The sequence below is a fragment of the Arachis ipaensis genome, chromosome B2, assembly GCF_059453495.1.
Source record: "Arachis ipaensis isolate K30076 ecotype BB chromosome B2, ASM5945349v1, whole genome shotgun sequence".
In the NCBI taxonomy this organism is placed as follows: Eukaryota; Viridiplantae; Streptophyta; class Magnoliopsida; order Fabales; family Fabaceae; genus Arachis; species Arachis ipaensis.
This window is the reverse complement of record NC_142437.1, coordinates 65,600,584-65,618,108: the sequence shown is the minus strand read 5'-3', so window position 1 is coordinate 65,618,108 and position 17,525 is coordinate 65,600,584. Positions and strand designations below refer to the sequence as shown.

The 17,525-nt window shown below is 38.4% G+C and overlaps 1 non-coding gene across 1 annotated transcript; it reads right to left on the bottom strand.

Moving 5' to 3' along the window:
- Window positions 1-7,509: 7,509 nt before the first annotated feature.
- On the bottom strand, window positions 7,510-7,616 carry LOC148574194 (small nucleolar RNA R71). The gene has a single exon (XR_015906751.1). It is a non-coding gene; the product is annotated as a small nucleolar RNA R71 (small nucleolar RNA).
- Between the last annotated feature and the right edge of the window lie 9,909 nt (window positions 7,617-17,525).

Here is a 17,525-nt window from a genome sequence, read left to right as displayed (position 1 = left end):
TAAAGTCTCTGCCCACTTCACATTTTCTCTCTGCAAGTAAAGCCAAGCCCAATGAAGAAGAGAACTGCTTCAAACTCAAGATCCAAAGGCCCATACCCAAGACTTGAAGAGCCAACTAGAAGAACAGAAGAGTAGTATATATAGGAGTAACTTTGAATTAAAATAGGAGTTGGAAATTATAGGGAGCCTCTGGGCATAGAATTACTCTCTGTATTTTACTTTCTCTGCACTTCTAGTTTCATGATGTATTCTCCATCTTTGTTTTTATTTTCGAGAGCTATGAACAACTAAACCCCTTTCATTGGGTTAGGGAGCTCTGTTGTAATTTGATGGATCAATACTAGTTTTCATTATTCTTCTTCTATCTTTTCTCTTGATTTTACTTGAAAGCTTTCGATCTTCATCCAATTGGGTAGTTATCTTGGAAAAGAAGCTATTCATACTTGGATCTCTTCTGAACCTTGAAAGAGGAATGAAGAGATCATGCTAGAAATGCTTTCTCATGCTGGACCAAATTGGGTTTGCACTACAAGAAAAGTACCCATTCAGCCACACTTTTTTTAAGCTACATTTGAAAAGCGTAGCCTATTCCTAGAATAGGCTACGCTTTTCTCAGTGTTGTCTTTTTGTAAGAGAAAAGGAAACACAATTTTGGCATCATTTAAAAAGTGTAGCCTTAGGTATTATAGAAATCACTTATAAAGCGTAGCCTTTTCTAAATATCTATGGCTACACTTTTCACACCAAAGAGAGCACTTTTAAAGAGTAACCTATTTGTTATAATTTGGGAACTCTTCAAAAACGTCTCCTAATGTATCTAGGGCCAAATATGGCGTATAACTTAGTGAATATTTTCCCCTTTGCCCCCCAAAGCACGCAGATCAGCTAGCTCTTCAGTAACTCGCGCCTCACCTTCATTCACTATCAGAGAAAGCCTTCGCGTCCTCACTTCTCACCTTCGCCACTCACCGTTGCTTCTTCCCCACTCACCACTTACCACTCACCACACACGACTTCGCCACTCATCGTCAGCTGCTCTCTCCTGCATTGATCATCAGTTGTGCTCTCTTGCATTGATCGCGAGCTGCACCCTCACCATCGTCGTCTCTGCGCTTTGGTCGTCCTCTCTGCGCACACATCGTCGAGAAGGTATCTATAGATTTCTGTTTGGTTCTGAAATTTGGGTGTTTAGAGTTCCAATTTTAGGGTTTTTAATTTGGGGGTTTGGTACAATAATATGGTTTATATGCAACTGTGAATTGTGAATTGATGAACAAGCCATGTATTGTTGATGAACATGCAGGGTTCAACTTGAATACCCCTTTTTTTCCTAATTTTCGCCAAATCCCGTTACCCAGTTTCCGTACGCACCTGCTACCCTCTACGGTGTTGGAGTTCCTTCAAGCTGAGCTCGAGCTTCAGGTAGCGGCTTTGCTTTCCATTCTTAGTGAAATTTGAGTTTTATTTGTTTATTTGTTTATTTTTTTCGAATTGTTACTGATTCTGGTTCGCGTGGCGATGTTATTTTGGAATAAAGAGGGAAGAGAGGAATTGTTTGTAGTGTTACTGAGCCACATTCAGATCCTGAGGGTGACAATGAGGAGGTACTTTCAGTTTGCTTTGGTACTATATCTGTTGGAGAATTTGTGAGTTGGTTAATTTGTTGTAACTGTCAGGTTAGTTAGAAATCAGAAGTTAGTTTGTTTGTTTCAAATTTTGACAATTTGCTGCACTATATCTATTAGACTAGCATCTGTTATAACAGTTATTTTAGTTTCAAAAGTTAGTGTCGATTAGTTTCAAATTCTGATCATTGTAGAACTCAACAGGAAGGAATTCACTACAAGAAAAACGGACAATTGCAGCGGAAAATTGCTTGCGTTTCCCCGAACGACTGCAAATTCATTGAGTAGCTACGGTTCTTGATGCGTTATTCGTCTCCGTCAAAGACTGCTCAAGATAGGGGCGGTTTTGTGTATCAACCGACGCAGCAACAGCTCAAATTTATTTTATAATTGAAATTGGGTGAATTTAGGGCGATTAATCCTCGTTTTCGCGTGAACCTAAAGGGGGACAAAGGCGCCAATCACTAGTTTCAAGACTCCTTGCCGCCGTATACCTTCCGTTATCATCAGCGCAGCCGTTACATCCTTCTTCGTCACGGATCTGCTCAAGCTCCCGTGCGCAAAAGCAAGGTGGAGAGGCACGTCCATTGTTTGTCCCTCCGCCGTGCACGTCTCGATGTCGTCGTGTGGCTTCCCAACCGTCCCGGTATCGTCGTCCTCAACCTTCCCCCCTTGCACTGTTGTGCGCCGCTCAAACGCACCCTCTTTCCCGCTTCCAGGTTCGCTTTCTCTCCCTTTTCTTGTTCTTCCAATTTCATCTTTTGTCTTAGTTCCTTTGTTTCAATTGAATCGTTTTGATTGTTGATCGAATTTCTTTGCACCAATTTAGTTTAATTGCTTGTTCCCAATTTGGTTGCTATTTTGGTTCGAACCCTAGTTCCAATTTAATTGTTTCCTTAGTTGTTGACCTGAAGATAAATGGTTCATTAGTTGTTTCTTTGCTGAAAATATATTCCTGCATTCTATTAGAAATAATTGTCCAATTTTAATTGTGCATACAGAAGTAATCTGTTCCTTAAAATTTGTTAGAATTCCAATTTAGCTCCAAAATTACCTCCGATACTGTTCTCATCTATCCTTTTTGAAATTGACAAAGGGTTCTTTTACCTTTTGATCAATGTATATATAAGACAAAGGCTATGGTGGATTGAATGAAATGTTGAATGCTGAGGTTATAAAACAGAGTTCTGTGTTCTCTTTTTTTTTCTTGCTGAGTGTGTTCTCAATCACATGAAATTGGTAGATACATTATTTTTTCTCCTATTAACTTCTGTGATCTGATGGTCAACCTCAATTTTGCTAATGCTTTCAATGCCATGTTCTTCTTTTTCATTCTTTTCTATCATTACTAGCACAATTTTGCTCCCTAGTGTCATTCATATGATGCAACTTAAAATTGTTATTGTTTATAAATGCTAGAATCTTATGTATGTATATAAATGAAGGCAATGAAAGCTATGGTTTTATCTTGTTTTTGGTTCTGCATTATGAAATTATATTGGAGTCACCTAGTCAAACTCTATATGGTACTTCCAACTGCTTTTTATGTATATATAGTGAATGCAAGGCTAATTCTTTTCCATATAGAAGTAAGATAAGAGATATGCTTTAACATGATATAATTTTTTTGTATTCTTTAAAATTGTGAAAAGAACTAAAATTAAAGGGTCCAATTTCTAGGAGTACAGAAATTAATTTGTGTCACATTTGAAATTAATACTCAAACTGTACATAATTTTAAAAAACACTATTATCAATCCAATGTCAAAAGTAAAAAAAAGTGTCAATGCAAACCTTATGGTTTTATATGTTGTATTCTGCTTGCATTTTAAAACATGGCTTTCTTAGCCAATTTACAAAAACTGAAGCTTTGAGAATGTTTTCTTAGAATAAATGCTAAATGTATTGGGCATTACTGTTTGACATGCCTTAACAACTCAAACTTGATCTAACTATAATGTGTGAAACCTTGCTTTTGTTTTTAAGTTTTCTTAGATAGTGCATTGAGAAATTATATTTACATTGTTCAAAAAGTGATTAGTGTAAGCTGTTGAGGATGAGTGGATAACAACTTTTTGTGTTAAGTCATCAATAAGTACGAAGTTATGGGTAGAGCAGAACTCCATACAAATTATTTTGATAGCTGCAGTAAGTTCATCAAATACTTATACTAAGACATTCAGTGGGATTAATGTTGATGGAAAGCGATTAGTTAAAAGAAGTAAGTATTGAGATATATGCAATCCTATGCTATAAAAACCAACAAAATAAATCATATATATTAAGAATAGGATTTTAATCACGTATCAGATTAAGTACATATAGAGTACATATAGAGTACTTGTCTGGCATGATGATGGAATAAGAGGTATGTTATTTTTATTATTTCCATGTTATGGAATAATTTTTACAGTATTTTAAATATGAAATTCCCTTAATTAAATGATAGGGAAGGTTCTTTTGTTTTAAAAAATAAAAGCTTATAGTAAATATGATTCAAGAGCTGTACCCTTGCATGTTTATAAATTCTAAGTGGCCGGTTCAGTCCCCTATTGCAGCTCTTTCCCATTTCTTGAAGATAAGTATTGCTCATAAGTGTAGCAATGGTCGTATGAGCTTGCTGATTTTGTTTGAAATTTAAAATCAATAGTAAAAATATGTGCATGATAAGCAGCTCTTTCCCAGTGTATTTTTGCTTCTTATGCTTACTATATGTCATTCTATTTCCTGAATTTTGATATCAATTAAAAAGCAAAATAGAAGATTTGCTAAAGACTTTCAATATAATGCTACAATTTACATTTTACAAAACACCATATATGAATGAGTTGCTGATCCTTTTCTATGTTCTCGGAAGTTATATTATTTTAAACACCAACTGCCAATGTACGTTGAGCTGATTTACTCGGATCGGTGTCACATTGGAACTAACCTTCTTTCTTTTTTTTTTCAGTATAACTCAACTGTGTCATCATTTGGATTATGAAACAGATCTCGAGGATGTGAAGTATTGGAGTTGGCACAATGAGGTTGTTGGAGTTTGGGTTCCTGATTGCAATTCTATGTGGTATTCTTGTGTCTGTGAAAGCTGAGATTAGCATTACTCTTTCTTTTAGTTGCATTATCATAGCTACTGGTTTAAGCTATGTACCTACCTTATTTTAATTTAACTTTTTTGCACAAGACAGCTATAAGAAATGCTTGATTACAAGTAAAGCAAGTTGATTCCTTCGTGCCAAACAGAGTTGGAGTTTTGGTTCCAATTTTAGAGTTGTCTTCAGGGATTATTGAGTAACTTTTTAACTTTGATTAGCATGTTTATTTGATTCTCGATTTGGTAGTGAATTTATTTGAAGTTATTTATTATGATGATGAATTGTTGATTTGCTGCAGATTGAGCATTAAGATCCAGTTGCATCTGATGCATTCCATGAATGGTAACCGCCGATGATTCAGATCGAGTCTCCATTTGGAACTGGGAACACCGCCAATGCTGCTCTGCTCTCTGGTCGCCCAGTCTTCGTCAAGAATTTGCTTCAATATATGTTCAATTCAGTCACAGATGTTAGGCGCTCTATTTGACATCAATTTGTTTTTTTCTCTTCTATCAGAAGATTAATAACTTTTATTAGAAGAGACTTATGTAGGATACAATATTTTGGTTTTTTATAGTTTATTAGTAGTAAATTCTAAGTGATCTAATGTATATTTTGATATGGGTATGTTTAATTTAGCGTGAGATGTATGAATACTCATTTATGATCATCCCAATATTTTTAGTTCATTATAAATATATTTTGTTAAAGGATAATTTTTATTATTTAAAGAATAGTGTATGGTATTATTATGTATTTATTTTTATTTTATAATTTTTGACTAATTTAATTAAAAAAATAGGATTATATATATAATTATATTACTAAATATTAGGTTTTAGAAAAAAAATTATTAGAATATATATATATATATATATAGAAAATAAAAAAAAACAACGAGGGACCTAAGGCTACACTTATATATAGTAGCTATAGTATACAAAAAAAAAAGAGGGACCTAAGGCTACTTATAAAAAGTAGCTATGGTATACAATGTGGCTATGCTTTACAAGTGATGCAGTAGCGTTGAAAAGCGTAGCCTATTCTGGAAAAATGAAAGCTGAAAAGCGTAGCCTTTGGTCCTGGACAGCATCACTTGAAAAGCGTAGCCTATTCCCAAACGCTAAAAGTGTAGCCCTTGGTACAGAAAAGCGTAGCCTTTGAGAATAGGCAACGGCCGAATAGGAATCACCCCAAAAAGCGTAGCCGTAGCCCAAAAAGCGTAGCCGTAGCCTAAAGCATCATTTTTTTTTACTTTTGGCTACACTTTTCAAGTGTACCTGAATGGGTGTTTTTCTTGTAGTGTTGGATGGATATGTGACTATAATCCTCTCAACACTTGATTTGGGAAATGCATGTGGTATAATCAGTAGCCATACTTCATTTCTTCTCATGAGCAATTGACCAAGGAATTGGCTATTGATCAAGATTTGAGAGATTGAATTACAAGAAATTGTGATTCGATCACTTAAGATTGCCAAGAAGATCAATGAGTGCATTGATTGAGTAAGAGATGAAAATAAAATTGATCCGAAGAATGCAACATCTCTTGAGCTCAATGAACTCCCCATTTCTGATCTTACCCATTCTCTTTAATTTCTGCCATTTACATTTATGAGCAATACCCCATTCCCATTTACAATTCAGCAATTTACTTTCAGTCATTTATTTTCAGTTCTTTAATTCTAGCATTTTACTTTTTTGTTATTTACTTTCCTACCATTTAATTTTCTGCAATTCTCAACTTAAATTCTGATTCGCTCAACTAGAACATTCCTCTAATTAAAGTTGCTTAATCAATCAATCCCTGTAGGATTCGACCTCACTCTATTGTGAGTTTTTACTTGCGACAAATTTGGTACACTTGCCGAAGGAGAATTTGTTACGAGACAAGTTTTCCGTGCATCAAGTTTATGGCGCCGTTGCCGGGGATTGATTGTGCATCAACAATGATTAAATTGGAGGCTAATTAGATTGAGCATTTTATTTTTGTTTGATTTAATTTTCTGTTTGAGTCATTTACTTTCTGTTTTAGTTAATTTCTTCCCTTCCCCCTACTTTTTCTTTGTTATTTACCATTCATTTCACTAACCCACTAACTGTTTGATATATTGCATCACTCACACTAACAGTAATTCTGACAGATATACTTTCTGCACCTATTCTCTTTGCTTGTACTTGTTGGTTGTATGACAGGGAGAAGAAGCGGGGCTTCAACTTCCTTTGATTCTGAACCTGAGAGAACCTTCCTTAGACTAAGGAGGGAGGCAAGAAAAAAACGTGTAGTTGGTGCTGAAGAAGAGGAGGAACACTTTGAGGAATACTTTGAACCAAACATGGAAGAAAACATGGAAAACCATCGTGAAGAAAAAGCTCACAACCATGGCGGAGGAGGACGAGCAAATCATGCTGGGGAGGATAGAAGAGTTTTAGGCTCTTACATCAATCCAAACCCAGGAAACTGTGGAAGTAGCATTCAAAAGCCAACCATCCATGCCAACAATTTTGAACTAAAACCACAGCTCATCACCCTTGTGCAGAACAACTGTTCGTTCGGAGGAAGTGTCCAAGAAGACCCCAATCAACATCTAACTACCTTCCTGAGAATATGTGACACAGTGAAGTCTAATGGTGTTCATCCTGACGCCTATAGACTGCTCTTATTTCCATTCTCACTCAAGGATAAGGCAGCCAAGTGGCTGGAGTCTTTCCCAAAGGAGAGCTTGACAACTTGGGAGGATGTGGTGAACAAATTCTTAGCAAGATTCTATCCTCCTCAACGAATCAATAGGCTAAGAGATGAGGTCTAAACTTTCAGGCAACAAGATGGTGAGACTCTTTATGAAGCATAGGAGAGGTTTAAGGACCTAACAAGGAGGTGCCCACCAGATATGTTCAACGAATGGGTGCAGCTGCACATTTTCTATGAAGGCCTGTCATATGAATCAAAGAAGGCAGTAGACCATTCATCCAGAGGATCTTTGAACAAGAAGAAGACCATTGAGGAAGCTATAGATGTCATTGAAACTGTAGCAGAGAATGACTACTTCTATGCTTCCGAAAGAGGGAACACAAGAGGAGTAATGGAGCCAAACAATGTAGATGCTCTGCTGGCCCAAAACAAGCTCATTACCCAGCAGCTGGCTGACCTCACCAAGAAGATGGAGAAGAACCAAGTAGCAGCAATCTCCACTTCATCAACAACCCAAGAAGGACTGAATGAAGAAGCAGAGGGAAGTTAGGAGCAAATTAATTACATTGGGAATTCACCTAGGCAAAACCATGATCCATACTCCAAAACCTACAACCCTGGTTGGAGGAATCACCCAAACTTTGGGTGGGGAAATCAATAAGACCAAAGCCTTGATCAAAGATGCCCAAATCCCAACAATGCAGCTCACCAACATTTCACATCTAGGCCATATCAACACTCCCATAACAACACCTCTCCACATCCACATCAAAACCAAAATAACTTACCTCATCCTTCCACCTCTAATCACGATCTACAATCATTTGATGACAGACTCTCAAGGATTGAGAATCTACTTGAAGGCATAGGCAAGGAGATTCAAGACAACAAGGTGTTCAAGGAGGAAGTGCGAGCCAGTTTCAAGAGCCAGGGAGACACAATCAAGAGGTTGGAATCTCAAGTGGGGTATCTCTCTGAGCAAATCTCCAAACCCACAGATGGATTTCCAAGTGACGCAGAGAAGAATTCGAGAGGTGAAATAAAAAAAGTAAGATGGGAAGATTGCAAGATGGTCACTATAAGTGATAAGGAGACTGAGGACAAGCCAAGCAAGCTGTCAGAACAACCTGAAGATACCTCAGTAGAGAAGAAGGAAAAAGATCATCAAGAACCAGAAATCTCACAACAGGAGCTTCTGAAACTCTATGCACCTTTTTCCCAACTGCTCAATGGTGCTGTGGAGAAGAGAATATACTCAAGGTTTCTAGATTTGTTTGCATCTTTGAATGTCAATATACCATTCATCAAGACTATTCAACAAATTCCTGCATACATCAAGTATATGAAGGAGCTGCTTCCCTGGAAAAGCTCACTCAAGGGAGGCCAAACTATAGTGATAAACAAGGAATGCAGTGCCTTTATTCAACCACAGTTGCCTACAAAAAGAAAAGATCCGGGGAGTTTTCATGTCCCCTGTGCCATAGGAGAAACAATGTTTGATAAAGCACTCTGCAATTTGGGAGCCAGCATCAACTTAATGCCCTTATCTCTGGTGAAGAGGCTGAAGATCAATGAGATAATGCCCACAGATGTAGTCATTAGGCTGGCTGACAAAACTTAAAAAACAAGCAATAGGGGTGGTGGAAAATGTATTGTTAAAGGTTGGGAAATACTTCCTCCCAATAGACTTTGTCATCCTGGACATGGAAGAAAGTCACACTCACCCAATCATATTGGAAAGACCATTCCTAGCTACAGCCAGAGCACTCATAGATGTGGAGCAAGGGGAGCTAATATTGAGGATCCATGATGAACGACTCAGCTTTAATGTCTTCAAACTCTCACAAGAAGCAGACCAAGAAAACAAAGAACCAAGGAAAGATGATAATGAGATGCTGACAGAGGAAGCAAGCATTGAAGCACAACCAGCCCATCTGAGAAAACCCTTGGTTGATAAACAAGGAAATAAGCAGTTGTCATAACTCAAGGAAAAGCTAGAGGAACCTAAACCACCAGAGACATGTGAAGACAACAACAAAATTTCCTTAGAAGAAGAAGTCACCAAGAGTAAGGCAACATCAAAAGGGACAAGGAAGAAGGTACCAAGGGGGTGGAGGAACAAGAAGATCCCTACAGAAGGCTTCTCTCCAGGGGATAAAGTAATCTCAGCTTACTTCCCAGATATCCCCCCTAATCTCCCAACTATACCATCTCAGTTACCTAAGGTCTTCACTATCAACAGAGTTCTCTCTTTGGAACATGTAGAGATCATTGATACAACCAATGGATATAAGTCCAAGGCAAGAGGGAAGGACTTGAAGCATTATCAACCTCCCTGATGAAGGAGAAACATCAAGCTAGTGACGTTGATGAGCGGATATTTTATACGCTTTTTGGGGTTAATTTCATATAGTTTTTAGTATGTTGTAGTTAGTTTTTAGTTTATTTTCATTAGTTTTTAGGAAAAATTCATATTTCTAGACTTTACTATGAGTTGTGTGTTTTTCTGTAATTTCAGGTATTTTTCTGGCTGAAATTGAGGGAGCTGAGCAAAAATCTGATTCAGGCTGAAAAAGGACTGCTGATGCTGTTGGATTCTGACCTCCCTGCACTCAAAGTGGATTTTTTCTGGAGCTACAGAACTCGCAATGGCATGCTTCCAATTGCATTGGAAAGTAGACATCCAGGGCTTTCCAGCAATATATAATAGTCCATACTTTGCTCAAGGATAGACGAACGCCAGTTCTCTGCCCAATTCTAGCGTCCAGCGCCAGAAAAGGATTAAAAGTTGGAGTTCAACGCCAGAAATGGATCCAAACCTGGCGTTGAACGCCCAAAATGACCTTATGCACGTGAATTGCTTAAGTCTCAGCCCCAGCACACACCAAGTGGGCCCCAGAAGTGGATCTCTATACCATCTGCTATAGTTTACTCATTTTTCTGTAAACCTAGGCTACTAGTTTAGTATTTAAACAACTTTTAGAGACTTATTTTGTATCTCATGACATTTTAGATCTAAACTTTGTACTCTTTGACGGCATGAGTCTCTAAAGTCCATTGTTGGGGGTGAGGAGCTCTGCTGTGTCTCGATGAATTAATGCAAGTATTTCTGTTTTCCATTCAAACATGCGTGTTCCTATCTAAGATATCCATTCGCGCCTAACTATGGAGAAGGTGATGATCAGTGACACTCATCACCTTCCTCAATCCATGAACGTGTGTCTGACAATCCCTCAATCTGAATACTGGGAGTATCTTGAGACGTCTATCACCAAGATACAGGAAGCTATGGAGCAAATAATAAAAGAACAGAAGGATGACTTAAGGGAATTGAAGCGCCAGAAGTTATCTCTTGAAGAATCAAGCACCCCACGGATCAGAGGAACACCCATTTCCCAGAACAAAGGTTGTTAAATTCCAATTTCTGCTTTAACTCTGTGATAGTGTCATTAGAGAAGTTCACCTTAGGAGTCATATAGTAGTAATTAGTATCTATTTTGATTTTATCTCCAATTAAGCCATAGTCTATTTTTCTCATCATCAGCAAACATGAATAAAATAGTAGATCTTTTGAATAAGAGGCAATAAAATTTTGAGTTTTAATAAGAGAAATTCTAATTAGCTACATGTGGTGGCAATACTTTCTGTCTTCTGAATGAATGCTTGAACAGTGCATATGTCTTTTGAATTTGTTGTTTAAGATTGTTAAATATGTTGGCTCTTGAAAGAATGGTGAACATGAGACATGTTATTGATAATCTAAAAAATAAAAAAAAAATGATTCTTGAAGCAAGAAAAAGCAGCAAAAAAAAAGAGAGAGAAGAGAAAGAAAAGCAGAAAAAGCCAATAGCCCTTAAAAAAAAGGGCAAGGGTAATAAAAAGGATCCCAAGGCTTTGAGCATCAGTGGATAGGAGGGCCTAAGGGAATAAAATCCTGGCCTAAGCGGCTAAATCAAGCTGTCCCTAACCATGTGCTTGTGGCGTGAAGGTGTCAAGTGAAAACTTGAGACTGAGCGATTAAAGTCAAGATCCAAAGCAGAAAGAAGAGTGTGCTTAAGAACTCTAGACACCTCTAATTGGGGACTTTAGCAAAGCTGAGTCACAATCTAAAAGGTTCACCCAATTATGTGTCTGTGGCATTTATGTATCCGGTGGTAATACTGGAAAACAAAGTGCTTAGGGCCACGGCTAAGACTCATGAAATAGCTGTGTTCAAGAATCATCATACTGAAATAGGAGAATCAATAACACTATCTGAATTCTAAGTTCTTATAGATGCCAATCACTCTGAGCTTCAATGGATAAAGTGAGATGCCAAAACTGTTCGGAAGCAAAAAGCTACTAGTCCCGCTCATCTAATTAGAATCTGAGCTTCACTCAAAAACTCTGAGATATTATTGCTTCTCAACCTATTAGTCTTCTATTTTATTTGTCTAGTCACTTGAGGACAAGCAACAGTTTAAGTTTGGTGTTGTGATGAGCGGATATTTTATACGCTTTTTGGGGTTAATTTCATATAGTTTTTAGTATATTTTAGTTAGTTTTTAGTTTATTTTCATTAGTTTTTAGGAAAAATTCATATTTCTGGACTTTACTATGAGTTGTGTGTTTTTCTGTAATTTCAGGTATTTTTCTGGCTGAAATTGAGGGAGCTGAGCAAAAATCTGATTCAGGCTGAAAAAGGAGTGTTGATGCGGTTGGATTCTGACCTCCCTGCACGCAAAGTAGATTTTCTGGAGCTACAGAACTCGAAATGGCATGCTTCCAATTGCGTTGGAAATTAGACATCCAGGGCTTTCCAGCAATATATAATAGTCCATACTTTCCTCAAGGATAGATGACGTAAACTGGCGTTCAACGCCAGTTCTCTGCCCAATTCTGGCGTCCAGCGCCAGAAAAGGATTAAAAGTTGGAGTTCAACGCCAGAAATGGATCCAAACCTGGCGTTGAACGCCCAAAATAGCCTTGTGCACGTGAATTGCTTAAGTCTCAGCCCTAGCACACACCAAGTGGGCCCCAGAAGTGGATCTCTATACCATCTGCTATAGTTTACTCATTTTTCTGTAAACCTAGGCTACTAGTTTAGTATTTAAACAACTTTTAGAGACTTATTTTGTATCTCATGACATTTTAGATCTAAACTTTGTACTCTTTGACGGCATGAGTCTCTAAACTCCATTGTTGGGGGTGAGGAGCTCTGCTGTGTCTCGATGAATTAATGCAAGTATTTCTGTTTTCCATTCAAACATGCATGTTCCTATCTAAGATATCCATTTGCGCCTAACTATGGAGAAGGTGATGATCAGTGACACTCATCACCTTCCTCAATCCATGAACGTGTGTCTGACAATCACCTCCGTTCTACATCAGATTGAATGAATATCTCTTAGATTCCTTAATCAGAATCTCCATGGTATAAGCTAGATTGATGGCGGCATTCATGAGAATCCGGAAAGTCTAAACCTTGTCTGTGGTATTCCGAGTAGAATTCAGGGATTGAATGACTGTGACGAGCTTCAAACTCGCGAGTGCTGGGGGTAGTGATAGACGCAAAAGGAGGGTGAATCCTATTCCAGCATGATCGGGAACCTCAGATGATTAGCCGTGCTGTGACAGAGCATTTGGATCATTTTCACAAGAGGAGGGGATGTAACCATTGACAACGGTGATGCCCCAACACACAGCTTGCCATAGAAGGACGTGCGTGCATGAATCAGAGGACAGAAGAAAGCAGAGATTCAGAAGACAAAGCATCTCCAAAACTCCAACATATTCTCCATTACTGCATAACAAGTAACTTTTAACCCACGCTCTCTTGTTTATTCGCAATTTGATTGATAAATACAATTGACTTCCTGACTAAGAATTGCAAGATAACCATAGATTGCTTCAAACCAACAATCTCTGTGGGATTCGACCCTTACTCACGTAAGGTATTACTTGGACGACCCAGTGCACTTGCTGGTTAGTGGTACGAGTTGTGAAAAGTGTGATTCACAATTCTTGCACCAAGTTTTTGGTGCCGTTGCCGGGGATTGTTCGTGTTTGGACAACTAATGGTTTGTTTTGTTGCTTAGATTAGGAAAAATTTCCCTTTTTAGTTTAGAGTCTCTTATTATTGTCGTGTTAAAATTTTAGAATCCTTATTTTCTTTTTTAAAATCTTTTTCAAAAATAATTTTTCTATTAAATCCTATACCAAACTTTAAGTTTGGTGTTTTCTTGTTGATTTTTCTGTGTTTTTCGAAAATTTTAGTTTGGTTTTCTAAAAATTTTAAGTTTGGTGTTCTTCCTTCATGTTCTTGTGTTCTTGTGAGTCTTCAAAGTATTCTTGAGTTTTCCTTGTGTCTTGATCTTAAAATTTTTAAGTTTGGTGTTCCTTGGTGTTTTTCCTCCAAAATTTTCGAAAACTAGGAGCATTAGATCTAAAAATTTTAAATCTTGTGCTATTTTATTGTTTTTCTCTTTCCTCACTAAATTCAAAAATATCTTTTCTCTCTATTTCTAAAAAAAATTTTCGAAATTTATTTCTAAAATTCAGATTTTTTTTTCAAAATTTAAAATCTTTTCCAAATCATATCTTTTTCAAAATAATATTTCCTAACCACTTCCTCTCTCCTCAATTTTTCGAAAATCTTCACCATTTTTATTTATCTTTATCTTATTTTCAAAAAAAATAAATAGATAAATAAATAAATAAAAATATTTTCTCAATTTTACATCATCTCCCTTTCTCCATCATGGACCTAAGCGGAAATGAACAGTCCAGGAGGACTCTGGGGTCATATTCTAACCCCTATATTGCTTCATATGGGAGTAGCATCTGCATACCCTCCATTGGAGTCAGTAGCTTTGAGTTGAATCCTCAACTCATTATCATGGTGTAGCAAAGTTGTCAGTATTCCGGTCTTCCACAGGAAGAACCTACAGAGTTTCTGGCACAGTTTCTACAGATTGCTCACACAGTACATGATAAAGAAATAGATCAGGATGTCTACAGACTATTACTGTTTCCATTTGCTGTAAAAGATCAAGCTAAGAGGTGGTTGAATAACCAACCTAAGGCCAGCATAAGGACATGGAAACAGCTAACATAAAAATTCCTGAATCAATACTTTCCCCCAAAACGGATGACACAGCTAAGGCTGGACATCCAAGGCTTCAAACAAGGAGATAATGAATCTCTTTATGACGCCTGGGAGAGATACAGAGAGATGCTACGAAAATACCCCTCTGAAATGTTTTCAGAGTGGGTTCAGTTAGACATCTTCTATTATGGGCTTGCAGAAGGAGCTCAGATGTCTTTGGATTACTCAGCTGGTGGATCTATCCACTTGAGAAAGACAATTGAAAAAGCTGAAGAGCTCATTGATACAGTAGCCAGGAATCAGCATCTGTACCTAAGCAGTGACCCTTCCATGAAAGAAGAGGTTAAAACAGCAACTGCTGAACTCAGCCCTGTAAAACAAGCTGCTGAATTCAATCAGCAATTGGACTTTCTAACAAAGAAGTTAGCCGAATTCAAAGATAGACTACAAGAGACAAGGATGGCTAACATACATATGGACGAACAGTTTAAGCAAACAAAGCAGCATCTGTCAAGACAAATAACAGAAGAATGCCAAGCAGTTCAACTAAGAAGTGGGAAAATATTAAATACCCCACCTCAAGGCAGCAAAAAGCTAAGAAATGAGCAAACCACCCAAAATTCACTTGAGGACAGTAAGAGCTCAGGGAAAAGTAATTCTGGAACTAAAACGTCAGAAATTTGGTGGAAGACTGGCGCTGAACGCCCAGACCATGCTCAGGACTGGCGTTCAACGCCAGAAACAAGGCAGGACTGGCGTTCATCGCCAGAAATAGGCAAGGATCTGGCGTTGAACGCCCAAAATGGGCAAGATTTGGCGCTGAACGCCCAAAATGGGCACAGTTCTGGCGTTCAGACGCCAGGAACAGACAAAGAGTTGGCATCCAACGTCACTCCAGTCTCTAACTCCGGCACTCAATTGCCAGTGAGGGATCAGACACACACAAATGCTAAAAGCAACCCCTCTAAAAAGGCTTCTTCAACCACTTCTGTAGGCAATAAACCTACAGCAACTACGGTTGAAGAATATAAAGCCAAGATACCTTATCCTCAAAAACTCCGGAAAGAGGAGCAGGATAAGCAATTTGCTCGCTTTGCAGATTATCTCAGGACTCTTGAAATAAAGATTCCATTTGCAGAAGCACTTGAGCAAATACCTTCTTATGCCAAGTTCATGAAAGAGATCTTGAGTCATAAAAAGGATTGGAGAGAAACAGAAAGAGTTCTCCTCACTGAAGAATGCAGTGCAGTCATTCTGAAAAGCTTTCCTGAGAAGCTTAAAGACCCTGGGAGTTTTCTGATACCATGCATATTAGAAGGTCAATGCACCAAGACAGCTTTATGCGATCTTGGGGCAAGCATCAACCTAATACCTGCATCCACTATCAGAAAGCTTGGCTTAACTGAAGAAGTTAAACCAACCCGGATATGTCTCCAACTTGCTGATGGCTCCACTAAATACCCATTAGGCGTGATTGAAGACATGATTGTCAGAGTTGGGCCATTCGCCTTTCCCACTGACTTTGTTGTGCTGGAAATGGAGGAGTACAAGAGTGCTACTCTCATTCTAGGAAGACCCTTCCTAGCAACTGGACGATCCCTCATTGACGTCCAACAGGGGGAAATAACCCTGAGAGTCAATGATGATGAGTTTAAGTTGAACGCTGTCAAAGCCATGCAGCATCCTGACACATCAAAAGACTGCATGAAAGTTGATCTTATTGACTCTTTGGTAGAAGAGATCAACATGGCTGAGAGTCTCGAATCAGAGTTGGAAAACATCCTTAAAGATGTTCAGCCTGATTTAGAGGAGTCAGAGGACATGAAAGAGCCTCTGAAATTTCTTCTAGAAGAAGAAAAACCTCCTAAACCCGAGCTCAAGCCATTACTACCATCCTTGAAATATGCATTTCTGGGAGAAGGTGACACTTTTCCAGTGATCATAAGCTCTGCCTTAAATTCATAGGAAGAGGAAGCACTTATTCAAGTGCTAAGGACACACAAGACAGCTCTTGGGTGGTCCATAGGTGACCTCAAGGGCATAAGCCCAGCTAGATGCATGCACAAAATCTTATTGGAGGATAATGCCAAACCAGTGGTTCAACCACAGAGGCGGCTAAATACAGCCATGAAGGAAGTGGTGCAGAAAGAGGTCACCAAATTACTAGAGGCTGGGATTATTTATCCTATTTCTGATAGCCCCTGGGTGAGCCCTGTCCAAGTCATCCCAAAAAAGGGAGGCATGACAGTGACAAGAACAGTTACAGGGTGGCGCATGTGTATTGACTACAGAAGGCTCAATACAGCCACCAGAAATGATCATTTTCCTTTACCATTCATAGACCAGATGCTAGAGAGACTAGCAGGTCATGATTATTACTACTTTTTGGACGGCTACTCAGGCTATAACCAGATTACAGTAGATCCTCAGGATCAAGAGAAAACAGCATTCACATGTCCATCTGGAGTGTTTGCTTATAGAAGGATGCCATTTGGGCTGTGTAATGCGCCTGCAACCTTCCAGAGATGCATGCTCTCTATTTTCTCTGATATGGTGGAAAAATTCCTGGAAGTCTTCATGGATGACTTCTCAGTATATGGAGACTCATTCAGCTCCTGTCTTGACCATCTGAAACTTGTTCTGAAAAGATGCTAAGAGACCAACCTAGTTTTAAACTGGGAAAAATGTCACTTCATGGTGACTGAAGGGATTGTTCTTGGGCATAAAATCTCAAACAAGGGAATAGAGGTGGATCAAGCAAAAATAGAGGTAATTGAAAAATTACCACCACCTGCCAATGTTAAGGCAATCAGAAGCTTTCTGGGGCATGCAGGATTCTATAGGAGGTTCATAAAGGATTTTTCAAAAATTGCAAAACCTCTAAGCAATCTGCTAGCTGCTGACACACCATTTGTATTTGACACAGAGTGCCTGCAGGCGTTTGAAACGCTGAAAGCTAAGCTGGTCACAGCACCAGTTATTTCTGCACCAGACTGGACATTACCATTTGAACTAATGTGTGACGC